General features: G+C 34.3%; 1 protein-coding gene across 8 annotated transcripts in view; it reads right to left on the bottom strand.

The window, feature by feature from the left end:
• Positions 1–27,376, bottom strand: part of BMPR1B (bone morphogenetic protein receptor type 1B) — a 332,744-nt gene that overhangs the window by 95,841 nt on the left and 209,527 nt on the right. The window lies entirely within an intron of this gene.

Raw genomic sequence — 27,376 nt, 5'->3', positions numbered from 1 at the left:
GGACCCCGAGCAGGATTGTTTTCTTAAGAAACACAGGGGCCAGCACATGCAGGCACTTCGCTCTGCACCGGCCATGCCAAAGTCCCCCAGAGGTCTCGGGCAGCTATGAAGGGATTCCAAAGCAACATACAACTATACTTTGCTGTCATAAAACAGGCTATTTCTTTGGTCAAGGCTTTTTTCTCTGCTAAAATTGTAACTGTTTATAAATTGTAGAAAGATAAGTAGAAATAAAATATTTGATCTGGTGAAATGACAGAAATATTCAATACATCAAGTGTCATGTCATGGTAGTTTTCTCACACTGTATTTACATTTAATGAAGCAAATACTTTTGAATCAAGTGCACAGATATGACAAAGGGTCACATGTAAAAGGCATCCTTAATGAATATTTCAAGTTAAAATATTTCAGTTAAGCTATTCATTAATCAATTTCAAATGACTATAGTTTGATGTTTCCTATATAGAAAATAACTGTGAACCTAACCAATCTTATTAGGCAATTAAAATCACTATGAGTTATTCGATTTCTTAGGTTTTAACTGTAGTTGTGCCTCAGTGTAAACTATGGACATTTCATAAAATATGATATTCCATGATATTTTGAGTGACCTTTTTAAACACTAAAAATCTTTTTTAAAGGCTATTTGTTTTCTTTTACTTTGGAAACTGACAATAATAAAAGAACAGCAAGAAATATAAATGAATTGTCAGTATGTATAGAAACTGCAATGTTACAATAGATGAAAGTTGATATTAAGAATACATGAGTATGAGGGCACAGACATATTTTAATAGTTATACCTAAGATATTGTCAGATATGTTTACTTGATATTCTAAAACTTACTTCCTTAGAAAAAATCTCCGCCATTTTCTTAATTTTAAGACACTCTCTTCCCCCGTCCCCACATACGAACACACCAGCACCTCTCAGCACTACCCTACTAGGTGCCATTCAAATCTATTTTCTAGCTAAGGGTAGCCCAACAATTGCTTTTTACAATTTTAGAAATACTACTATTAATACAACACCCATAACTCACATTTTCATGAGATGAAGTTTAACAGAAACATGGTGTTTTAAACCCTATTGGAAATCTTGAAATATCCTAAGCTTAAGAAACTACAGATTTTGTACTTCATGAAAGCCATACAATTTACTTATCCGGAAAATGGGTTAGGGGATGTTGATGAGGTAGTCTTTCAGTATGATTTATCCGTATCCTTTTAAGCAAAGGAGGGAGAGTGAGGCATACTGATGTGAATAAGAGTGATTAGGAGCAGAGGGGTAACATGTGGGAAAAGCAGACAAAAATCAAGCAATAGAATCTCTTGTTCAAACCTTCAATATTGGGCTCAGAGCCACATCGCAACATGGTTCCATTGACAATTTGGAACCCAGCCTTGAGCTTTGGGATGAGGACTGAATGGCTGAAATATGGGACAGTTCCCACTGCTCACATTTCCCCAATATGGGCAACCATAAATGGTTCAAAGCCTAAAGAGAGAATCGTTGCTCTCTCCCTGGAATCTTAATTCAGTTTAGAAAAATTCATATCAGCAACTATTTCTGATTTGGTACTATGTGTTAACAGAAGCAAATGCACTCAAGAAATTTACGATACCACAGAACTAAGTAAAAAATCTAAGACATTTTAAGATGAAGTGTCCTCAAATGGAATAAAGATGAAAAATCAGAGTAAGCATAAATTAGACTGGGCCAAAATTGAAGGGAGAGCTGAATGCCGAAATATTAATGGAACTTATATGAATAGCAAGGGAAGAGATGGAAAGGAAAAATATTTCATTTGTGCAATAGCATGAGAAGTAAAATCTTAGTGGAGCAGACAGCTCCTATTAGTAAAGAGTAGGCGAGAAAGATAGAGTATAATCAGATTGTACAGGATTCTGAATACATGCTACAAAGTTTAGACTATATATTATTGGACAACTAAAGGCTTTTGAGCCACTGGCTTGATGGATTAAAAAAAAAAAAAAAAAAAAGGTTTGTTATTTCAGCATATAGGATGGGTCCCTGAACCTGAATTTCTAACTATGTGAGAAATGAAAATTAGAAAATTAGATTAGAAATGAGGAGAGGTTTCACTTAGTCAAACATTTTGGTAATACAGATTTCCTTCTTTCATTTATAATAGTAAGAAATTCAAGGTGTCTCCCTATTAATTCCCTCCATTTGCCTTTATTGTTTAACATATGCTAGGTGCTAGCAATGAAAGAGATGCTCTATAAAATGCACCATTAGGTTCCAGACAACTAGGCTGAAAAGATGTAATAAAACTCTTATAGTTTAGATAGGAAATCTGGCTCAGCAAAACAATCCCAATTTGCATATGATTTCGCCTACTCACCTTAAAGTACACACCAAATGAGGCCTCAAAGAAAGAGCTGAGAGAATATTAAAAGAGAGGCATCGATTTTAAAATATACCCATGAGAGAAGGGTAAGCAAAGAAAAAAGGAGTACAGATCAGATAGTACTATCGGCATGAGTAGGACATGTCATCGCTACGTATCATTTGTAGAATTCTTACACAGATCACTCATTCAATTCTTACACAGATCACTCCACTCAGTCTGTGCTGTGGAGCAGAGAGCCTATTTGTGCTATTTGTATAAGCTTGGGCAAATTGTTTAAGCTCTCTGTTCTATGGTTTGCTCATTATCTAACTTATTGTTATATGGATTAGATAAGTAAATGAATATAAAAAACAGCATACTGCACCCAGAACACAGGACAACAGAAAATGGTCAGCAATTTCCTGACAACTCTCACTAATCATTCTCCTATCTACTGACACACACACAAAAAAGCCTTTGTTAACAATAATCTTCTTTAATGTAATATTTGCCAAATTGTTCTTGTCATAAATAATGTGATCACTAAAACAAGCATACAAAATATGTCTTATGTTAAATCAATGTTTTGCAAGTACACCTGCAAAAGAAAATATTTATTTAATCAAGTTATTTTTGCTGAATCCATGAAATATTAATGTAATTGGAACAATACACAAAAATAGTTTTAAATTATAATACTACCATCTTAGTGATTTTGATTTGTGACTTATTTTCACTTAGATGCCCCCCAAAATCTCCTGATTTTATGTATTTATATAGTTTTTAAACTGATTTGGGGGACTGTGTCTAGTGAAGGGGATACAAGAATGTTAAAAAGTATCTGCCTTCCGGACAAACTTATCCTGGAATGGGTGAAGACAAACATGCAATCCAATAATGACAGTGCAATATAGTAACTGCCTGCTATATGGAAAGAACACAGAAAAGTACAGTGGATAAACAAAGATGAATTCTGACTGACGGTAGGGACTGGACTTGTGCGGGAGAGGCGTCTGCACTAGGTCTTCAAAGATAAGTAGGAATTCACGGGGTGCAGGAAGGGCAGAGGAATCCTAAGCAAAGAGAACAGATAGTACAGACATTTATGAGTAAGAAAAAGAGCAGTGTTTGCAGAGAACATGAGACTGAGAGACTGGATATGTGTAGAGAGCAGCAAAATTAGGTTGGAAAGGAGACTGGGGAAGTTGGGCAGGGCCTTATATCTCATAATTTGATTTGATTTGATCCTACAGACATGGGAGGCAATGTCTTCATTTCTGGGGGAGGCATTTGCACAGTTATTTTCCATTGTGTGAACTGACTGCACCTACTTCTTACAGCTGATTATATTTCAAAAGAAACCAGTAAAGTTTTTGAGATAAGATGAAATACTTTCTTTTTTATTTAAGAAAATGTAATAATATCCTTATTATCCTTAATGAGAAAAATGGAGTGTGATTTTCCTTATTACCCAAACATCCTTGATAATATTATTTGGAACAACATCTATTTTTTAATTAAACTTCCGTTGTAATACAGTCGCATAAGTTATTTTCTTCTTTCTATTGGAAGTTATAGCATTTTAGGTCCCTAATAGTCCAGAGTTTTGCCCTAAAATATTTTTCAAACTGTCATACTAATTGTGACAAAAATATAAAAGTGCACTCAGAATTGTACTTATTCATGTTATTATTCTGATTTTTTGCAATACATCTACATAACTATAACTATAACTATATATATATATATAAAGTTACTACACCATGGGGGGAAAGATGAACAATAGAACTCAAGTGTACAAAAATGTTTTTCCTGACTTCAGAGTTTATAAAGACCGCAACTTCAGCCTGCTTTCAGGCTGCCTCTTGCCTCCCCACCTCGTTCTAATTTGCAGCATTCCACATCACTAGTCATTAACAGCCCAAAGCTCCCTTCAGCTGCACAGTGAAAGACCATCACTTCATTACAAACAAACAATCCCTTCTTCCCTCCAACGAGTGACACATTATTCCAGGCACGTCTTCTCTCTCTTTCATTGCTCTGCCAAGGTCCCCATGAGTGGGAAGGGGTAAAAAGAGAGAGAAAATATCCCACAACTTGTCTAAAGCATGGAGAGGATGATTTGTGTTCTTTCTGATGGGATATGACTGTCACTGTTGATCTGCTTTCAGGCCGAGATTACATGTGATAAGGGCTGACCTTCTTTAAGTATTCACACATTATGCACTCATGGAGAGCAGGCAGGACACAAAAGTCCTTCAGATGTTCTGGACATCAATCAAGTGCACAGCATGGAGCCTGCCAAACTTTTCTTCCATTTACTCAGGGAGAGGAAAGGGGAAGTCCAAGACAAGCTTTATCACGGTTAAAGTTATACCGCAGTATATTTGGGGAGACCATTGTTATTAAAAGGGTACATTTTAAAAGAAATTCTCTATAGTTACCGCCAACAAAAAAATTCACACACAAATATAAAGAGACAACCAGATCTCTCTCCAGCTTTAAATTTTCAAAACTTTTACTAGCAACCATGTCTCAATGGCTTTAGATTTTTCTCTGAAATAATCCTTCATTAAATATATATTTCAAAAATGAAAAATATAATTTTTATACCAATCATACATCAAAAGTACCTTTTTTGAGGAATTTATAAAAATAGTAGAGAAAATACATTTGTTATAAAATACTCTACATATATCTTAATATGAATTAAACACCAATCAACAACATAAACCATTTTTCACCTAATATAAATGTTATTATTAACGGTCTAGACACCTAATATTATGGAACAAACATGACAATGTCTTCTGATACAGACTTTCAATGTTAGTCTTTTATCTTTGGTATTCCCGCAGCTCATTAAAAGGATTTAAGTTAGCTTTTGAAAAAGAACAAATAAGCCCCAAACTATATTCCTCTAAAACACTGTAACACAGTGTACTTGGAGGGCATAATTTGATCAACAGCACAACCAAACTCATCAGCGCAACATGTTTCATGGAATTTTATAATACAATATCTTAAATCTATGACAATATCACTTACGTAGAGATTGCAGAGTTCTTTTTAAAAGCTCATGTCAGACCATGAATATAACAAGGATATACACAGCCCACATACAAGATAAGCAGACTATACTCAAAAAGTAATTAACATTAAAGAGTAGGAAGAAAATGAAAGGCAATTTACATGATTAAACTAGCAATGAATTAATTTTCATTGAATTTTGATAAATTTACTAAGATAAGCTCCACAGCTAAAAACAAAAACAAAACAAAATAAACCTCCAAATTGCCCCAAGATCCCTTAACCCCATAAAGGCATATTCTGTTTAGTTTATTACCTGCTTTCAGTGTTATTCAACTAATGGCTAATAGGGTCAAATTTGTACCCTACTAATAGGGAACCAGGTGATACATAAAACATGAGGATATTTTTTACATTAATCACAGTAATTCATTACCTGGTCAATATGATTATCTCAGACCAGAAATGAAAACGGAATGGAAAGATGTCCTGGCAAGAACTGAGAAGCAAGGAACCAAGGGAAGACAAATAGGTTATTTCTAGATAGAATACAGGAGGAGGAGGAGGAGGAGGAGGATGATGATGATGATGATGGTGGCATTTATTGTGCAGGACAGGAGATGGTGGTGGTGGTGGTGGTGGTGATGTGATAGTGGTGGTGGTGGTAGCGGCGGCGACGACTTTATGACGGCGGCGGCGCACGACGGCGGCACCAGCGGTGCGGCGGCGGCGGTATGACGACGATCCACGGCGATAGTGGTGCGGCGACGGCGGCCCGTGGCAGCGATTTGCGACGACGGCGGCGACGATGGCGACGACGGCGGCGGCGACGATTAGCGGCGGTGGCGGCGACGGCGACGATCAGTGGTGGCGGCGGCGGTGGCGATTAAGCGGATGGCGGCGGCGGCGGTGGCAGCGTGAAGCTGGCACGGCGGTGGCGGTGGCGGCGATGGCGAGATGGCGATGACCGTGGCGGCGATTAAGTGGATAGGCGGTGGCGGTGGTGGCGGTGTGGTGATGCGGCGGTGGTGATGATGGTGATGATGGTGATGGTGGTGGTGGTGATACATACCACCTGGTAAGCATCTGCTATTTGTTCGTCCTCATGCTACATACCTAACATGTATTATCTCATTTAATCCTCACTGCCTCCCTGTGCGGTAGGTAATATCATCCCTATTTATAGATGGAAATACCAAGTGTGCTTGTGCCAACAAGGCCTGGAACTGGCTAAGGACCAGGTACCAGTACTTCACTACTTAGGGAACTATATATTTTCACTCTGCAAGAAATAACCAGGGCAGAAACAGTCCATTCAGTAAATAGAAGACTCAGAGTCTCTGGGGGCTGGTGAAATTCATCAGGGAACATGACTGCCAGAAATTCTGAGGGCTAGAGTAAAAGAGGAGTCAATACCCTGAATCCCAACCCTGTCGATTCAGAAGAGGGGGACACCAGCCACTCTGGAAGGCACAGCAGTGCATTTAGAGATCAGCGGTTTCAGATCCAGTGAGAGATGAAACTCTCCTCCAGAGCAGGTATGTTATTTGTTTATAAAAGTCATGATAATTAAAATAGATACGTTATCATTAATTTATACCTGTGTCTTGTATACATTCTTAAGTTTCCCAGCAGCCACATTTTTACAAGTGAAGCAACTAAGGTGAGGGAGGAGCCTTGAAATTAAGGAAAGAGATTTTTTTTCCTCATGAGTAGGCCTGTGCTTTAGGAAGTACAGTGAAGAAACTCTTCAGGCTTAGGAAAAAGAATAAGTGGATGGAAGAAGTCACCAAAACCATGTAATGTAGTCTTCCCATCAGGAGATAAGTCTGAGTTTGTTTTAACAAAAGAAGCTGTTTTCTTCACACCATGAGAAAGCAGTTCTAGATCTACTTGGTCCCACTTATAAGGAATTATGTAAGTAAGAAAGGGGTTTCTGTTGTTTGTTTATATAACAACAGGCATATCCAAGTATCATAACGGTTAACACTTTGGCCCTGGACTCCTTAGAATTAAAGTTACACACTAATTAAAGTTATATACTATAAAAATCATGAACCACTGAAGCTACTAATTTGACTTACGTGAAGCTCTATTCCAGAGGTATTCAAAGGACATTATCTTTTTATCAAATTAGTGCTGATGCACCCCTGAGCAGAAAATCAAAATCTCCAGTACCTCTATTATAAAAATCCAAACATAATCTCATCTGTAAATTAGTTCCTTAAGGATTATTATCACTCTTATTTCATCCTAAAGTCAATTGTGTATTAAATTCATGCAAAACCACTTGAAATTCAGGCAAACTTGAACTAATATTAAATAATAGGTAAAATGAAAATAAAAATTTTAATAGAAATGATAATATCAATAAAACTTTATTTTACCATGTATGTTTCCTCATAACTTTGAATATACTTTAAAATAAGGAAGGTTACATTAATATACACATAAAAGAAATATGAATGGAGTTAAGTATCACTCTTATTTAAACATTTGAAGAGGCTATGCTAAAGTTCATATACCATATAAAGAAAGTTCCTAGAAAATCTATTTTCCACTCTTTGGAAAAGACTTAAATATATACGTAAGGAATTACTTGATAAAAAGCTTCTCAAAGTAACAGAAAAGACATTCATATCAGAGAAAAGTTTTGTTTTTATTTAACACATACTAGCCTTTCCATAGAAAGCATCAACAATAGTGCTGTCAGTGTATTATACACACATTTCTTAGTAGTCTTTTAAAAACTGATGCTAGAAGAAATACAAAGATCAAATAAAAGAAAAGAAGTAATAACGCCATGATTTTCAGTTCAGATTCATGGCATGCTAAACCTTTTCATCTCTTCTACCAGCCAGAGTCACTGTGTATATTCAAATATTTTTCTAATGACAGATGGCTGATACCAAAAGGATGCCTGAAACATACTGTATCCTAAATATATACAAATAAAATTCTCTTATCTCCCTTCACCTGTCCCCAGATATAAAACACAGCTGCTTAGTGTTTTGAATTTTTTTAATGAGAAGTGATAGTTTTTGATAATCTCATTAAAGGCTTTCTAATAGACTCCATACATGGAGAATTTTCACAAGACTGAGGGTTGATCTGAATGTTTAAACAACTAGTTTGTAAAAAATAAAAAAATGAAATGAAACCATTGTGTATAGATCTTATTCAAACAGAGAATGTCACAGAACAGTAAAATCCGACTTTAATCTTAGTGAACCCCTTTCTTTCCATGCTCTACCTAAAGGTCTATAGCAAAATCGGAGGATACCAAATATACATGAAATGACAGAAGATGCGTAAATTATGAAGGTAATGAGGATGAGCTTTAGCGATCACGATATTAGATAAATCCAGTGATATATTTAGACACAAAAATAATTCTCCACTAGTCAGATGGAAACAAATAAAACTGTAATACTATTCTTGGTTAATATAAAAACGTTAGTTACATAGGCATTCCATTATCTGACCACCTTGCTCTACATTTCTTATTATAGTCAGTCAGCAGTCTCTGTGGTTATGTCTGCTACTACCAAACACCCAGTTGAAAAGTGAAAAATTTAGTCAAGCAGTGGGTTATCTTAAGGATTATGCCAAATCAAACATTCAAATTCAATTTTAACCAAAATGAGTAAAACTTGCATTTATCCAGATGATTTAAGGCCAAATAAGATGACCAATATGATTTAAACAGTCACCATGATTTCCATTCTGAGGTCTTCCAAAACTTTACAGTGGAAGCACTTCAAAGTCCTCAATACATCTCATTAGCACCTCCACCAAAGGATGTGTAAAGAAAAAAGAAAAGTTTAAAAGAAGTAGCTGCTCTTTTAGAAACACTTGTTTATAAAGGATTTTCAACTTTTTATTAAAATGGTATGTATATAATCAAAAACTGACACTTGAACAACAAAATGTTTACTTCACTCTATGAATTCAGACAAAAGAACTATAAATTATTCATCATAGTTTACTTTCTACCTCTTCAATAAAGAATCTTGCCTTACCTTACATTGGTTATATAACATTATCTCTTGGTGTTGTTTTTTCCATTATCTCTTTCTGGAAGTTGTTACAAATAGAAATAGCCTATGAAAAGCAAGCTTGACGTTTTTTGAATTGTATAAAAAGCTAGAGATTAATTTAATGCTGAGCTATAGAAAATACTGAAGAGCTTTCAATCCTAGAGTAGATGTTTATGATGTCCTTACAAAGTCCTTATGATGGTTTACAAGGTCCTATAAAAGCTGGCTTCCAATAAACTCATTGGGCTCTTCTACTATTCTCCCTCTTCCCCATCTTGCTCCTCATACCGCATGCTCTCCCGCTCAGAGCTTTGTGTCTGCTACTCCTCTGCCTAAACATTCTTTCTTCCCTTAGATATATACTTAGTTTCCTCCATCAAGTATTGGCTCAAATTTCACCTCAATGAAGCCTACTCTACTGCTCTATTTACCACAACAACCACCCCATCCCCAAATCCCTACTTGACCCTACTGGATCTCTATTCCTACCATTCTAATGAAATTCTTCTTTCGAAGGTCAATAAATCCAGTGAATTTTTCTTAGTCTTCACCCTTTTTTTATCCCTAAGCAACTGGACACTGCAAGCACCTCCCTTCTTAAGAGCCTCACTCATGAAAAAGTAAATTGAAAAATTCAACTTATTAGACACTTACTAGAAGCTCTTCCTTTGTTTTTCATGATGAGGGCCTATCTATCCAAGTTTCTTCCTCTCGTGTTCATATAAATATAGGTGATCATGATTCTTCTCCAATGATCTATTTTCTCAAATGTGTTCCCCTATAATGTGAGGGCTTCAGCTAATATCACTTTGACTACAATGCTAATTTTTTTTCTGAAATGCTACATCATATTTCCAACTGCCATTACATGTATAAATATTACTATTTCTCCTACAGCAGTTTAAATTCTACCTCTTTCAGCTCTGTGAATGTTACCATACTAGGTTTAAGCCTTTCTCACTGACTATATGTTGGGCATTTTCTATTTGTCTGAGGCAGAACTCTATCAAAACAGAAGCTAAAAAAAAAATGGCAAAATATTTTCTTTGCCTCACCTGTAGTTAGAACTGGAGTACAAGACTGAAACCCTCAAAATCAGATGCACACATCCCAGACTTTACAAGAAGCTAAGAAAGGACCTCCGGGCATTCATTCTGACCAGTGGTGGCAGGAGTAGTAGCAGCTACATTCATTTTCCAAAGGCAGCAGCAACACCAATTCTAGCGGCAGCATCCAGATCTAGCACTGGTGATGTGAGCAGCACAAGTTGGAGTGTTTTCACTAAGCTGTGCTGAAAATGGTGTTTTGATGATAGGATAAATTCTGGGATGGAATTTTAAGTATTGGTCTGAAATTAGGCTCTGTCTCCTCAAACCTGGTTTTCATAGCTTCTTGGAGAGGCTATGAACTAGCAAGTAATCCTCTGAATAACTATTTTCTGTGCAGATTAATCATGACTGCTTTCTGTTGCTTTGAACATATCCAGGAGACCCAATTTGATGGACAAATTTTGATGGACATATCCAGGAGACCCAACTGGTCCTCTCAGCAGAATGAATTATCTTCTCTTCTAGACTTCCATAGCACTTTATCAGTATCATTTCTATAACATTTCTCTTATTATTTTAGCCTGTATTATAATTATTTACACATGCTACAGTTTATATTCCCTTAGGGCAAGGGACCTTTTCACATGTCTTATCTATTTTAGCTATCCTTCTAAAATGAACAAAACGTATATAAATTCTTTCTGGCTTAGGGAGCTTCTCTAAGTCCCTCCTTCTGTGCTCTGGATCTGGTAAGGTTTCACCATTCCATTCCATAGAGATATTGGCATTACCTCTATGACTAACTTATTTAGAAAGTCTCTAATGTCCCCCTAAGATTCTGTCTCTTAGGTCATTCCCTTATTTCCACGCACTTTGCTCCAGCAATACATACAGAGCATCAACAAGGTTAGCAAAACCATTCAATGGGCAAAAACGTCTTTTCAAAAGTGTTTCCAAGAAACTGGATATCTACACTCAAAAAAAGAAAATTAGATCTTTATCTTATACTATATGCAAATATTACTCAAAATGGATTAATGACCTAAATCTAAGAACTAAATCTATAAAACTCTTAGAAGAAAACATAGGGGAAAAGCTTCATGTCATTGCGTTTGGCAATGATTTCTTGACTACGACACCAAAAGCACAGGCAATACAAAATAGATGAATTGGACATCAAAATTTAAAATTTCTCTGCATCAAAGGATATAATCAACAGCTTGAAAAGGAAACCTACAAATAGAGAGAAAAATATGTAAATCATATCTGATGAAGGGTTATTATCCAAAATACACAAAGAATGCCTATAATTCAACAACAACAAACACAAATAAACAACCCAATTTTTAAAATGGGTAAAGTACCTGAACAGACATTTCTCCAAAGAAGACATATAAATGGTCAACAAGCACATGAAAAGATGCTCAACATCACTAATCATTAGGAAAATTAAGATTAAAACCACAATGAGATATTACCTCACACCCAAAATGATGACTATCAAAAAGCAAAGTAACAAGCATTGGCAAGAACGTGGAGAAATTGGAATCCTTGCGCCCTGTTGGTGGGAGTATAGAATGGTGAAGCTGCTATGGAAAACAGTACAATGACTCCTTGAAAAATTAGATAGAATTACCATATGATCCAGCAATTCTACTTCGGGTATATGCTCAAATGAATTAAAATCAGGGTTTTGAAAAAATATTTATACACCCATATGCACAGAAATATTATTCGCAATAGCCAAAAGTTGGGAAGCAACTCAAGTGTCCTTCAATAGATGAATAGATGCACAAAATGTGGTATACACATACAATAAAATATTATTTTAAAGAAATTCTGACACATGCTTTCACATCGCTGAACATTGAAGACATAATGCTAAGTGAAATAAGCCAGTTACAAAAAGATTACTCTTGTTGTGATAATCATATGTTGAAGCCATATACCCAATGTGATGGTGTTTGGAGGTGGGGCCTTAGGGAGGTAATTAGGTTTAGATGAGATTATGAAGATGGGGCCTCCGTGAAAGGATTATTGCCTTTATAAGAAGAGGAAGAGAAACTTGGGCTAGCTCCCTGTGTTCTTGCTCTTTCTCTGTCATGTAAGACACAGCAAGAAGACAAGAGTCTGCAATGCAGGAAGAGGGCCCTTACCAGGAAATGAATCTTCTGTCACCTTAATCCTGATCCGGCCTCCAAAACTAAAAAATAAATGTCTTTTTTATTTTTTTAAAAGAGGATTTCTTTTTTTGTTTTATTTTTATTTTTTTAAAAAAAGGAAAACCAAAAACTTTTGTTCAACCCCAGCTTCCAGGATACCATATCCCGGCCTGGATGAATCAGAGAGCTGGTTTGTTACTCCTGCTCCATTCCCATTCTCCATATTGCTGTCATAGTGCTTAGATGCTTTAAATGCTGCAATGGTTCCATAACATTCCTCTGTATATGATCCAACTACCTGAAAACAGAAGCAACTTCCCTGGCTATTTCTCTAATTCTATCTCTTGCCACCAATCTCTATGCACTCCATGTTTCAGTAGTAACTTTTTATTTCCAATTGCAGTCCTCTCAAATATACCATATTTTCTCTCATGTGCTATGCATTGAACAGTGTGAGCTAGGATGCATAGATTAAGAAAATGCTTCTATTCTCAAGAACATCAGTCTAATGGAGGGACACTCATAAAGGGATCATTCTCGTTATTGTGATACATACTTCAGTGTTGACAAATAATTACATGTAGACAAATATGTATGTGCATACTTCTTGAATTTTGCTTTTTAAATTTCGCCCATATTTTCAAAAGTTTTTAAACTGATGTCCAATGCTTGTATGTTTTTAAACTTCATATCAATGCTTCCAATTTTTAATTTATATTTGCTCTACAAATGGAATTCCTACAGTGGACATAATGAATTTCTAATATCCTTTTACATTGAAACACAAAATTCTGGAAGCACACATTTACCACCAAACAGTATATCTTTAAAAAAAAATTAAAGCTGAGAATTATAATGAGTTTCCTTGAGAGTACAGACAACATTATTATAGCAGAGAGAAAAACTGCAGGTACATTCCTTAATAGTCCATTAACCATTTTAAACATAGGTAATTTTGCCTCTTTTCTGGTTTCATAATTAAAACTTCTCCTGCCATTTAGAGTAAACACAATTTCAGCCACAGGAGACAAGAATGACTAGTTCAAGTTCAAGGGTTCACTGCACATGAATATCCATAAATGCCCCTTGACAGTCTTGGTAGTATAATGAACTTTGCAATTACTCAGCAGGCCATCACCACAATACATGAACGTAATGCTTCCAACGTCAAACAACAAAACATTTTACAAATAATACCAACCAACTGTTACAGTTCACATAGGACTTTTGGAAACTAATTAAATGGCAACAGTTCCTCTTAAATCTTTATAAATTTGCAGGGAGTTTTGCTTTACAGAGCTATGCTTATGGGAAATAATTATTAAGAAAAGGTGTTAGCATTATATACAATTGGGAGATGCCAATTAGCAAAACCCTCCTTCAAAATGACACCAGTTAATTCCAGCATGAGCCCTCAGAGAGAAATAGCCTCTCTCTTAAACAAATGCTAGTGCCTCATTGTCTTCAGGAATGTCTCCAATCGTCTTACAGAAAACCTCCTGGGGTAAATGTTTCTGGCCCTGCTTTCCTGTTGCCTCTACACTGAAAAAATGATTTTCACTAAATTAATCCATGTGAATAAAAGTATACTCTGGTGGTTCTTCCACTGTGGAAAGTTTAACTCTGCAAGGCAATCTTTGACATAATACAAAGTATTGAACTTAAAAATAATACACAGATAAAAGGCAATTAATTATTAGCACATCTATTAAAAAATATAGAACATATTGGACAATGTATATGTATATGTGCTTAAAAGCAGGCATCTCATCTACCAATTTACTTAACTGAGTGGTCTGGGGATTAAAGTGGTTTGGGGATGAAAACATTTATATTCAATTTAAGATAGTCCATTTTAACTCATGTTTTCCCAATCAATAAGCTGAAGATTGCTGATGCGCAAAGTACATTGACATATTGAATAAGTAAGTTCGCAATTTTTAACTTGGTAAAGAGCAGCTACTCTGCTATTTTCATCACAAAGGGGTTATTGTTACTCTGGACATCTTTAGAACAGCTTTGAGATGATGGCTCCACATTTATTATCCAGTTAAAAAGGAAAGATGAACAATAAAATGAGCTGGGTTGCCTCCTCAGAATCACATACTGAGGAAAAAACGTGGAATTTGGTCATGAGAAATGGAGAAACTGTGGTTTTCTTTCACTCATGTTTTATTCAGAAAATCTCTGATAAATGATTTAACATTTCAGATTCCAAGACATTCCTATATGAACCAATTAGTATTTGTACTTCTAATTTTATTTTTAATTTTTCAATAAAACATGTAAGAAAAAAATAAGTCAATGAGAAACTGGTTCTTCTGGGTTTGGAAACCAATATTTCTTTTCAACATGTTTTACAAAAAATTTAGTTGATCTTCTGACCCTAAAAGAGCACCACTCTTTTTTTTTTTTTTTTTTTTTTTTTTTGGCCATAGAGAAAAAAGCAATAACTTGGGTAACAGATAACTTTAATATTCAGTTAAGAAAAATCTGCCTTTCATTTTTCAAAAATACAGACTTTTAAATACATATATATAAGCATAGCACAGTTCACCACATTTTTCAAAATGAGATTCAGAAAAATCCTGATAAATTATCATTTTTATCTAAAATAATATAGACATTATTTGAAAAATTTTTAATGTTATCTAAAAATAGAAACATTAAAGAATTTTTTTCAGAAAAATGAAAAAGACTAGTAACAATACTGAGAATATAAGATATAAAGAACCTGCAATAAGAAAAGATGAGAAATTCTGCTTCAGGTGGATACTCCTGAAGAACAGCAGGTTATTTTGTAACTTTACAGAGATATAGCTTTACAACTGTGTTCTGAAGTCCATACCTTTCTGTAATATTAGGATTGTTCCTAATATTATAATTTGTGGTTTAATTTCTAAGATTACAGAATCAAGTAGATCATGTATATGACAAAAATTTTATCAATTAAAAGATTCAAATATCAATTCCTATATAACGCACAAAGTATTGTTCTATAAAGTAAGCAAAGATATACTGTATACATTGATTATACAAGGGACCCTGATGTGTTGTCAAGTGTTCTTGTGACATATAAAAATGCAATCATAAATCTATGCTAGCTATAGTAAAACCTAAACAATTATATTTGCTATCTTAAAATAGGTTAAGACTCTATCAAGTCTTTCAAATTCATAGCACAAATTTGAGCAATGTTCTTCACTTTCTCTTGATAAACTAAACTATGGTACACAGAAATATTGAAAGGTAAAAGGGGTCAAATACGTGGTAACAGAAAGAAATCTAACTGTGGGCAGTGAACACACAATGAGATATAAATATGACTTGCTGTTGAATTATACACTTGAAACTTATTGTACTTTGTTAACCAATGTCATCCTAATAAAAAAAAATGTTAAAAAAAACACATTCCAATGAACTGAACTTTGATCACAATTGTACAACAGGTATCCAAAAATCATTCCTAACAAAAATGATATTTCTGAAAATCACTTTGATATTTAAAAACTGAAGACCAAATCTATCCTATTCACCTTTTCTCCTTCGAAGTGTTTTGGAACCTACTGAAAGAGCAACTTCTGGCAAACGATTCATTGCAAAAAATCATTGCAAAATGCTGAGTCTATCAAGATATTTCACCTTTCTACAAAAAATGAATAAAGAAATAAAGGAATGAATGCCAGCTGGCCAAGTCTTTAGCATTTTTACTCCCTACAAGAGATATTTTCTATTCACAAATTATTAGGTCTTTCTTAATACCTCTCTTTCCCCCAGGTCTCATATCCATTATATCCATTATATCAAGACTTGGTAATACTATATTCCAAATTGAACCACTTCTCATCACTTCCACTGCAAAAATTCTAGACCAAGATACCATCACATATCTTGCAGAACTTTGTATGAGACTCCTCTTTAGTCTACTGATCCCACTACGTCCTGCCACTGACAGAGTTCTCCATTTAGCAACCAAAGTTAAATTTACAACATGTAAATCACATATTATTTCCCTGCATAAAACCTCCAATTACAAACAAAACCACACTCACTCTTATGGCCTATATGATTTGGCCTCTGCCTGCTTTTCTGAACTCATTTCCTATCACTTTCCCCTTTGTCCGAAATGTTCCATGAATGCTAGTTTTCTGCCTATCCCTCAAACACATCACATTAATTTCCTTTCGCTGTCCCCATACTTGTTCCTATAACTTATTTTAATTATTTAGATTTTGGCTCCATGACCATCCTAAGAAAACTTTTCTAACTCATTTTATATTCTCTGGATAATTGATCTCTCTCTGGCCTGATAATCTTTGTTCATGTATTTATGTCTGCCACCTTGTGAATACAGCATTTTGGATGCAAGTACTTTGTCATGTTCACTACAAAGTCCAAAGCATCTATAACTGTGCCTGGCATACAACTGGCAAAATTGACATGTATAGAATGAATGAAGTTGGCTCATCTGTGTTCATATTTTATTTATAGATACAACAAACCTTTGATGTTTGTGTTTTGGAATGGCCTGGACCACAGACTGAATAACCAGGAGGGCAATCCTCACAGCAGCAGATGCGATAGGTTATAGAGTTAGGTACCAGGACGCCCCTCTTACAATATGTTGAGGCTTCTAAAAGCTTTCCCTAACACTGACTTGAGAAAATGGAGACAGTCAGTAGCATCCCAGAGGGTGAGGGAAACCCTGAAAGTCTGAGACACTCACCTGGCATATAAAATTTTAATCTGAAATGCATGAAATACCTTCAGTTGTTAAGGTCAATCATCTCTAATCATCGGAGAGAAAAAAAGGAATTTTCTAAGTGCAAGATCAGATTAATTAGTGTTACTTCTTCCTTTAATACACAAAGTATATGCAGTGTACAAATACAGATTCTAATTTATTAGCTACTAGAGTTGTCATTATTCGAGTAGCTAAGAATGTTGGCGTCATGGGCTAAATTATAGAGAGATTCAGCAATTCTGAATTCAACAGTACTAGGAATAAGTAGTGTCATCTTACTAGACTTTAAAATAGAATTTTTTAGTGTGGTCTAACGGAAAGCGCCTTGGAATAAGAGTCGCAGATACTCTTATTAATCGCTCTACTGCAATTAATTCCTGTTCTTGGTAGAAAACAGAAATCCTCTTATGCTTCACAATACTGTCATACACTGAACAAATGACATATCATATACGAAAGCTTATAACCTGTAAGATATTGCACAAAATTAAAGTCCTCACATTAGAACTTGTTGTAATATATACTTTCTCATTCATGTGTATAAACATGCATATATTAAAATATATTTTATGTGAGAAGTCTGTTTCATTTGTGGTATATGCTTCAAAACCAGAGAACCCAAAAATGTATTACACAAATGCATATAAACACATCTTAAAAGAAGTGAGTGTTGAAGGCTTGCCATCATTGCTTCTAGATCTGAAGCAAGTTCAAGGGTCTCTGACATAAGAGTTGGAAAGAACATATAAATTTAAAACATTTTACCATAGTAGAAGTTTTGTTGGCAGGCATGTGCTGCATAGAAGGCAGAGGTCTCTGAGGAGAGAGAAGAAAGGTATGGAGGAATGTTTTAGGGGTATGTGTGTTTAAACTGGAAACATGTTAGGTTTCATTTATTTTGAGCCCTATGGGCTTTTCACTGGAAATGGGAAATACTCTCACATGAAGGAGAATAAAGTTAGTGGCAATTGACTACAAATAAGATATATACTATGCTTACAGAGGTAAAGAAAGCATTTGAAGTTTTCCTCAACTATAAGTTTAGAATATGATCCTGCTAACAGGGTAGTTTTATATACTATATCTAACTTGAGCTCTAAGATATTATTGGAAATCCATAACACAGTCCTTCCTGCAATAAATCAGGTTGTTCTCTTTTTCTCTGTCATAAGTAAAACAGACTTTATCGCAAATCTTTTTAATTCATTTAAATTAGCAGTAGTAGTTTTATGGCATATACCATTTTAATATCATTTTAATAAAGTCACATTTAGAACTCAATTCCCATATTTGTTTTATAAACTTAAATTTCATAAATTGCATTAATGCCACAGAAATGGACTCTGTAGGTACATGTGCTTATAAACATTGCAGAAATAAAAATATTTTCCTGTCATAGAATGTAATATTATAACTCTGGACTGGGCAGATCATGTGATTTTCCAAAGATTAAATAGCAAAGGTCACCTAAAACTTCTATCCAATGTTCTTCAATTTTAAATTTTATTTCAGATATTGAACATCTGCTGAATTTCACAGATGAAAACCTTGTTCCAAACGATTATACGTGATTTCTACTGTCATTTAAAAAGAAGCACACCCTAACAGAATTTAAGAAAGGCCGACTAAGGTAGTTACTTACTCAGTGTAGTTAGAAAACACATCTGTTTTGGAATGCTTACCTAGTAACTGCACGAAAAGGTATTTTCTAACAGCCTCTACTAAGACTTGCTTCCAAACGGGGAGTTTTCGTATTTTCTTTCCAATTAAACAAAGTGGCCCTTTAACAACCATATGGCCCTGTGCTTGCAAAGAAGTTTCATTCAGCATCTATTTTTAGACACAGATTTCCTTATAAAATATACTGCAGTCACTGAACTGAATGAGCCTTCGTGTTCTGTGGACAAAGCCTCCTGCCATCTAACAAGTCCTCTACAGCATTGCTGGCCACAATGCCTGTCCTATTTCTTCTCTCCCAGGGAATAAGACATAAAAAATTACTGAATTGTTTTTCAAACGAGTTACATTTCATTTATTTACAAAGTTTTTTTTGGGGGGGTGGAATACATGTGCTAACAGAAATCTTGCCCGCTTCTCACATACTCAGTACATACTAATTTTCTGTCAAGCTCTTTAAATATAACATGCTTTGCCAATAATACCTGAGAAGAGACTAGTTCAAAAAGTAAACAAACACCTCTCTCTATATATATGAAAATATGAAAACTCCCCATTTGGAAGCAAGTCTTAGTAGAGGCTGTTAGAAAATACCTATATATACCTATATATATATATATATATATATATATATATATATATATATATATATATATATATATATATATATATAGTCTGTATAAAATAGTATATAATTTTTAAGTTTTTACACAACATGTCTGCCCTATTATACAAGGAAGTCAATGGGAACTGATTCAGTGACTTTCGGTAAACCAACAATGAATACCAGAACATCAAGAAAGGGCATTTGATATATATTACTCAGCATATAAGTAGTTGATTAGTGTCATGAAAAAAGAACAGATGAAATTTAAATTGTTTAATCTGGAATCAAGCTACTGTTTTCATAGTAAGTAAACACCTGGTTAAAATTTATCTATGATCATGTTAACAAAAAAATCACAATCACATAGGAATAAAAGATGGGGACAAATTTTTCAAATCTGATGAACTGAGGGTTGTATTTAGCTGCTGGATTAAAAACCTCTTGAAAATCTCTAACATACAGCTACTCTACACCAAGTAAATCATACAAGCTTTATAAACACAACAGTATGCAATATGGCACAAGGCACCTGTACTAGTCACACTGCATTCTTTCTAGGCTAAGTACTGTGCTTTCTTCCATTTTGAATATAAATATAGTAAACACCGAAAGAAAAACCTATAAAGAATTTGTAACTGTTATATTCTAGGATATCTCAGATTATTTCCCCTGAGTCACTTTTTTCCTGTTTTATTGAGATATAATTGATATGTAAATTTTATTAGTTTAAGGTATACGACACAATGATTATATATATATATATATATGTGTGTGTGTGTATATTTATATATGTATATATATATATAGTGAAATGATTATCACATTTAACCATCTAGTTTACTATTATTTTAGTTAACATCCATCACTTCACATAGTGAGTCACTTTTATTCCTGCAGCACAAGAATTTATAATTTGAAAAGGAGGGGAAAAAATTAGGAATGTGTTATTTATTAGTTAATCGCACACAACCCAATACTTGCATATCCACATGATTGTTTCTTTAAGTGTAAATTTCTTCAGGAAATTTTCAGCATTTCCACAGTCCATTGATCATAAATAAGTAATGTTTCATCAGTAGTAGGCCTCAGTGAGGTACGTCATTAAGGGGACTGTCCTGTGCATTTTAGGCTGTTTAGCAGCATTCGGCATTGCTACACCCTAGATGCTAGTAGCACCCCTCTCTCCCAGTGGTAAAAATCAAAAATGTCCCCAGATACTGTCAAATGTTCCCTGGTTGGGGGAAGAGACAAAACTGCCCTTCAGTTTTCTTAATTCTTACCACAGATTTAAATGAGAACCTCAGATTAAATTGTAAATATAAATTAAGTCAAAAGAATCTCTGATTAGGTACAAAATTATTATAATCAAACCATTATGTATTAAACTATAAGTATATAATTCACATCCAAGTTTACACAAATTTAAGCTTTTATCTTAAATAACACATTAAATTTTATCAAGCTACCAATGGTGAAAGCAACTATTTCTGATTTTCCAAAAATATCACCCAATTAAAATGTTTCCTTTCACCATTTGAGGAAGATTTATTTTGGTTTTGGTCTGGCCCAAAATGGCTAGAAGTAAGTACAGGAAGTTTTATCTGAAAAATGAACATGGACCAAGTCTTATAAATTGGCCCTAGTGCTATTTCCTATCATAGCTCCTGTTTGTTTACATTGGAGTTCTTATAAATTGGGTGTTATTTCCTTTCCACTAAGTCTCAAGGTATTAACAGCCAAGGAGGTGTTTTCTGGCTTCTTCCTCCTCCTTTTCTCCTTCTTCCCCCAAATAAATAATGCATTGCTTGGAACACAATTTTAAGACTCGGCCCCCACCTTCAAAACTATTATGAATTTGTTTTACCTAAACTCACTTTTATACCAGAGTATCTTTAAAATGAAAATGAGCAAAACGTGCATCTTCCAGTAGGTATCTCCTTTCCAACAGAACCATTTATCTAGTCATTTGACAGCTAAAACTTGCAAATTCTTAAGTAAATCAGTTCCATTTATTTTGACTTCCTGCCTAGGCTCTTCCTTCCAGAGAAAACATTACTCTAATATTTTCATCTATTAAGTACTCAAAAAGTTAAATGTCTCTATTTAAACAAAATTTCTTACCCTCACTTCAAAAAAAAGGCACAATTAAAGGAAGCGCAGAATTATTTCACTTCTCTGAATAGGGTTATACTCTTTTAGTTTTAAAGAAACACATAGTACTTTGTGTGAATTAATAACTAAAGTAATAAAACAATTGACTTCGTATACAATATATAGCAGTGTCTGACAGTTAAAAAACTGTCCTTGACCACTGAACCTCCAGTGAAAAAAGCTGTTGAAAGTTCATGCACCCCAAATGCACATTCATTATAATTAAACAAGAAGATTACACAGCCATTGCTGACAAGGATTATCAAAATAAAACGGCGCCACCTGCCCCTTGCTCTCTCATTAATTAGTATAGAGTCTGAGGTGCCAATTAACAAGAAGCAGAAAAAGATCAGTAAACACAGCGCAGGCTGAACTTGAAGATTAACTCTTCCAGTTCGGGTCCCATTTCTTAACTATACTATGTAGACTTGTCTATGCAAGCCAAAACTAAAGCCTAGGAGATATATATATATATATATATATATATATGTATGTGTGTGTATTATATATATATATATATATATATATATATATATATAATACACACACATACATATATTATAAGTATATATAAAATTATAAATATATATAAATATATATTTTTTTAGAAAAACAGCTTTATTAGGAAGATATTTCAGCTGTTTGAAATAATTTCTAAATTAGCTGTCCAAAAGTTCAGATAATTCTATGAACAAGTGGCCATTTATTATTTCACAGGGATGCAAAATACTAAATAATTCAGGTAATTCCAGTGACTAAAATACTTTCACATTATAAATTACAAATATGTGGTAGTTAATATTAACTCTAGAAAACAACTAAAGTACTGTATGGTAAGTATTAACTAGCACCCACCCCACTCCACACCCCCATCCCCACTTCTGGCCCCCCGGCTACTAAATAACACTTTACAGGCCTGTGACCACAATTTTTTTAAAGTGAGTAGAGTAAATAGCTTCATTGTTGGTTTTATGGAACTATTATTAGTTACTTTTAAATTTGACTATTCACTCTTTTTAAAACGTACTTTCCAAACACAAGATATGTATTTCCATACAATTCTCAAGTTGATCCATAACTACTCTATAGATCGTATTATTATTCTGAAAACCTAAAATTATTTCTCAAAAAATAAGCATTGTAAATGCAAATTATCAACAAAATTATCAATAAAATATAAATTATATTGTTACATGTACACAAGTGATTAACATGCATTCTTTAATAACTATATTTCATCGATGAATATTTCAGTTTAATCCAAATAATAAAATTTGCTTTACTTAATGTGACTTCATTTTATTAAAAATATACTATTTTCCTCTGTTTACCTATTTTACAATAATATTTTTGTTTTTCATGTGGATATAAGAATATCTAATCACTAGAGTCACAATAACTATAGAGAATGTGTCCTGAAAAAATAATATTTGCAAATCTTGTTGAATAAAATATAGAAACTTGACATTAGAAAAAGCTACCCCAAGGTCATTTTAAGACCAAATTCCCCAATGACATTACAGCATACATTCTGATACATGAGAATAATAACCTCGAAGACTTACTGAAAGAATTAAATTAGATTACATGTTCAAGAAGATGTTTTAAAGGCCACAGTGAAATGTTGATGCTAAGTGGAAACTCATTCATCTACCCAGGAAACACTTCAAACATTACCTGTGACAGACGACACTCCAAACACCTACCTTTGTGTCACATTGTATTTTTAAGAAGCACATCTGATAATTCTAATACAAGTAATATCTGACCCACATCAGTATTGCTCTTAGATATGGAAAAACGGGGTCCCTATTTTAAGGTCTGCATTTTGGAGGTACTGGCTCCAATCCTCTTTGGGCTGCATGCTCCACTATCTACTAGGAATCCATGGAACCAACAAACAAATGTGCCTAACTGGACCTTACCATACATCCTTTCAGATCACAACCTGCATACCTGGGACCATGGAATTCTCTTCCCAAAGAACTAGAGTACACAATCCTAGACCCAAAGGATGGCCTAGAGCAACTAGTTATTGGCCATGTGAGACAGAATTTGGACAAAAGGGCTGAGATGTCCACATCTACGTAAGATAAATCCCTGCGGTGCAGCAAGAAGGCAGTGGGGGAAGAACAAGGGTGCTGGGCCATGGGCCAGGGTCAGATCATCTCACCCAAGGTGACAGCGGTTCAGCACAGAATTCGATAAATCTGGGAACTCTACTTTGGAATAACCTGGCCTTCCAACTTCAGTTTCATTTGAGGAACTCAAAAGAGCAATGTCATCAGGGAGGAAAATGTCTGCATGGCTTGTTGAATATTGACGAGAAACCTTACAAGCCCCTTGGGCATTACATGTAATGTCTTCTTAGGCAGTGGGTTAAGGAAAGAGCCCAAGGTGGATGAGCAGCTGAATCTTGGGTGTGGAAGAATGAACCTCTTCTTATACAAAGAAAAAGAAAGTGGGTGTTTCTCTGTGGATTTGTCAAGTGTTTGGAAGAAGAAACTGAAATAACAAAAAAAAGACAAAGAAAAAGAGGGTAAGTTCTCTTCCCTACCCTTCTCTTTTGTCTGGTCAGTGCAGCTGGATCTGCCTAGACTAAATCATTGTGTTTGGTGGAAAAATAATCATTTTGAATATGTGCTCTCCACAGTAATCTGGCATAAACTGTTGCTTTACAAATATTTTTCTAATTGTGGGTTAGATGGTATATTTGTAAGGGCAAGAGGATAAACATACTTTATAATATTGTGTTAGCTTAATTTATAACTTTTAAATATTTTGACATATGGTATGTAGTTCTCCATTTGTACTCTTGCCCCGGATCCTTCAAAAGTTAGAGGTAGATTTGGAAAACACATTGCAAACACCTTGTCAAAGCTTCTGTCTCTCTCTCTCTCTCTCTCCCATGTCCTTCTTGTCTCTTATCCCTGCAATCCATATATAATTACATAACACAATATGCTGCAAAGATAACAATCTCTTCCATATTTTCAAATATACCAGAAAGTTGTAAAAAAAATTACAAAAAGTATTAAACAATCTCTGTCATAGTAACAAATGGCAAAACATGAAAATACCAAGCTACATATCCATAAAGTGGAAAAAAATAGGAAAGATGAAACCAAATACTCAACAACTTTACCAAAATTGGATAAATAAAAACAAGTATAACGCATGGACCTGGCTTTAGAGGAGCTTAAAGATAAGCAGACACAACCTTTACTTGAAATAATTTCCACCACCTAACAAGATATCTGGAGGACAGAAGGTAACACAATATTATTCGTTGAATGTATCAATAAATGAAAAAATGAACTAACGATTCTATTGAGACAATACTAGTTTGTTAAGCAATGTCACCCTAGACCTAGGCACAGAAGCCCATGCTCTAATCTAGAGAAGTGTCAAACTTTTTGGCCTCAGTATTCCTTTACATTCTTAAAAAAATATTAAGGATACCAAAGAATTTTTGTTTCTTTATTTTTGTCAATTTGTTTTGTTTATGATTCATTTACTTACCATATTAGAAATTAAAGTTGAAGCACTTATAAAATATTTATTAATTCATTTTAAAATAACAATATTAAGTCTATTACATGTTACCATAAATAGTTTCATGAAAAATCACCATGTTTCCTCAATTAAAAAAATTTGGTGATAAGTGTCTGGCTTAACAGAAGATAGATTCTCAACTCTGCTTCTTCATTTAATATGTTGTGATTAAGTTGCTTTGGTTAAAGTATATAAAGACAATTTGTATCCTACAGATAAAAAGAATTGAAAAGGGGGAAAATATTTCAACAGCCTTTCAGATATTGTGAATATTCTACTTAATACTACACTCAACATGTAGTAGTTTCCTTTAGTTTAGTTGCAATGTCGAATCTGAACCCTAACAATAAAATATTGGATTCTATTACATTAAAATACATTCTACTACATTGTACTTTGACTAGATCTTTTATCACGTAATTTTATAACATCATCCATTGATCATTTGGAAAACATCAGTGCACCAACTCATGCAGAACTTGCACAAGTTAACGTTTCCTTATACAACAAAAACTCACATATGCTGACATCACCACCAATATCATCAAAAAAGATTTTAAATATTTGGATACTCTGAGGCTCATGGTGCCAATAACAAATTTTCCAAAATTCGAGCTACCTGAATTTTGACTTGCTAGTTCAAACTTTATCAGCAACATGAATACTGTCGATTTTTTTTCCTTGATAGGCTCGCTTCATTCATTTCAAGAATATGTCTATGTAATATCCAAGTCTAAATTGTCATAATTTGTCCATCAGCCATTCTTTCAATTAAAAATAATGACCCATTAAAAAGGAACTAGTTCAGCAACAATTTCTTGAGTAAAGCCATTGTTTTACTTTCAGTATACAGCACCTTCAGTATGCAGAATGAAGCATACTTTCATTTCATCACATAGACTATTATAAGGGCATGTACTAAAGGGTGCAGATTTTTAAATTAATAATTTTTATTACTTTATCAAGGACATTTTTAAATTAAATGTTCATTTTTTTCTTGAAAAGTATGGCAGTGAAGGACACAGTGGTGAACAGCAGGTCTGTTGCCACCACCTTTGTTGGTGCTGAGGTGCCAGCAGTTTTCCCTACCATAGCTTACAAATCATTGGAGCAAATACTGGCACAGTGAAAAATGCAAATACCACTTCAGTATTACTATTAAAATAGTTTTGAATTGACAAATGCTCCAAAAGCTTCTTGGAGAGCTTTTCGAGTTCCATTGACCATACTTTAGGACCACTATTCTGGCTGCCCTTTCTCCTTATGTATCAAAGAGCCCATTGGAACAAATAAACAGCTCCCCAACCCAACTCCACCCCACAACCCTTGTGGATGACACTCCATGTAGTACACAACCATTTTGTTCTTAGCAGAGAATCTTCTTTAAATAATATGTAGGGGAAAAAATCATCGAGAAATACTGACATTTCAAAAAGGCATCAGTATTGAAATCAGGAGATGAGTACAAATGGACCCCGGTAGTAAAAACTTACAATTCTAATTACTTAATTTCCAGGAATCCATTTTACGTCTAAAAGATTAAAAGTGTAGAAAGTCCCTTTTAGAATACTAATGTTATAATGATAAAATCAGATAAATGGTCCAGTATAATCTTTCCCTACGAAACCCAATAATCCCGAAACCTTATTCCCTAACCAGGTTGATAAACTTTCACTCTATAAAAACTGTAATATAAATTGAAAAGGAATGTCACTCAATTATCTAACTGAATATTAGTTGGAATTTAGCATAATATTAAAATTTAAATCAATTCATCAAGTTAATATAGGTGAGTTTTTTTTTTGTTTCTTAAATCATGGGAAGTTGAACTCAGAAAAGTCTGTCTTTATTAACTTAATTATTCTGAATAGCCTTGAATCTACATTTCTTGGATAGATTTTATCAATTTTAAAATACTCCAGCTTCTGAATTTGGATGCCTATATAACATTTGCTGAATTAACAAATATTGATACTACTCACAGAATTTAGAATCAGAAGG

This window comes from Pteropus medius, unplaced genomic scaffold, assembly GCF_902729225.1.
Source record: "Pteropus medius unplaced genomic scaffold, Ma_sr-lr_union100, whole genome shotgun sequence".
In the NCBI taxonomy this organism is placed as follows: Eukaryota; Metazoa; Chordata; class Mammalia; order Chiroptera; family Pteropodidae; genus Pteropus; species Pteropus medius.
The sequence above is the reverse complement of the archived record's forward strand: the minus strand, read 5'-3'. Positions and strand labels throughout refer to the sequence as shown.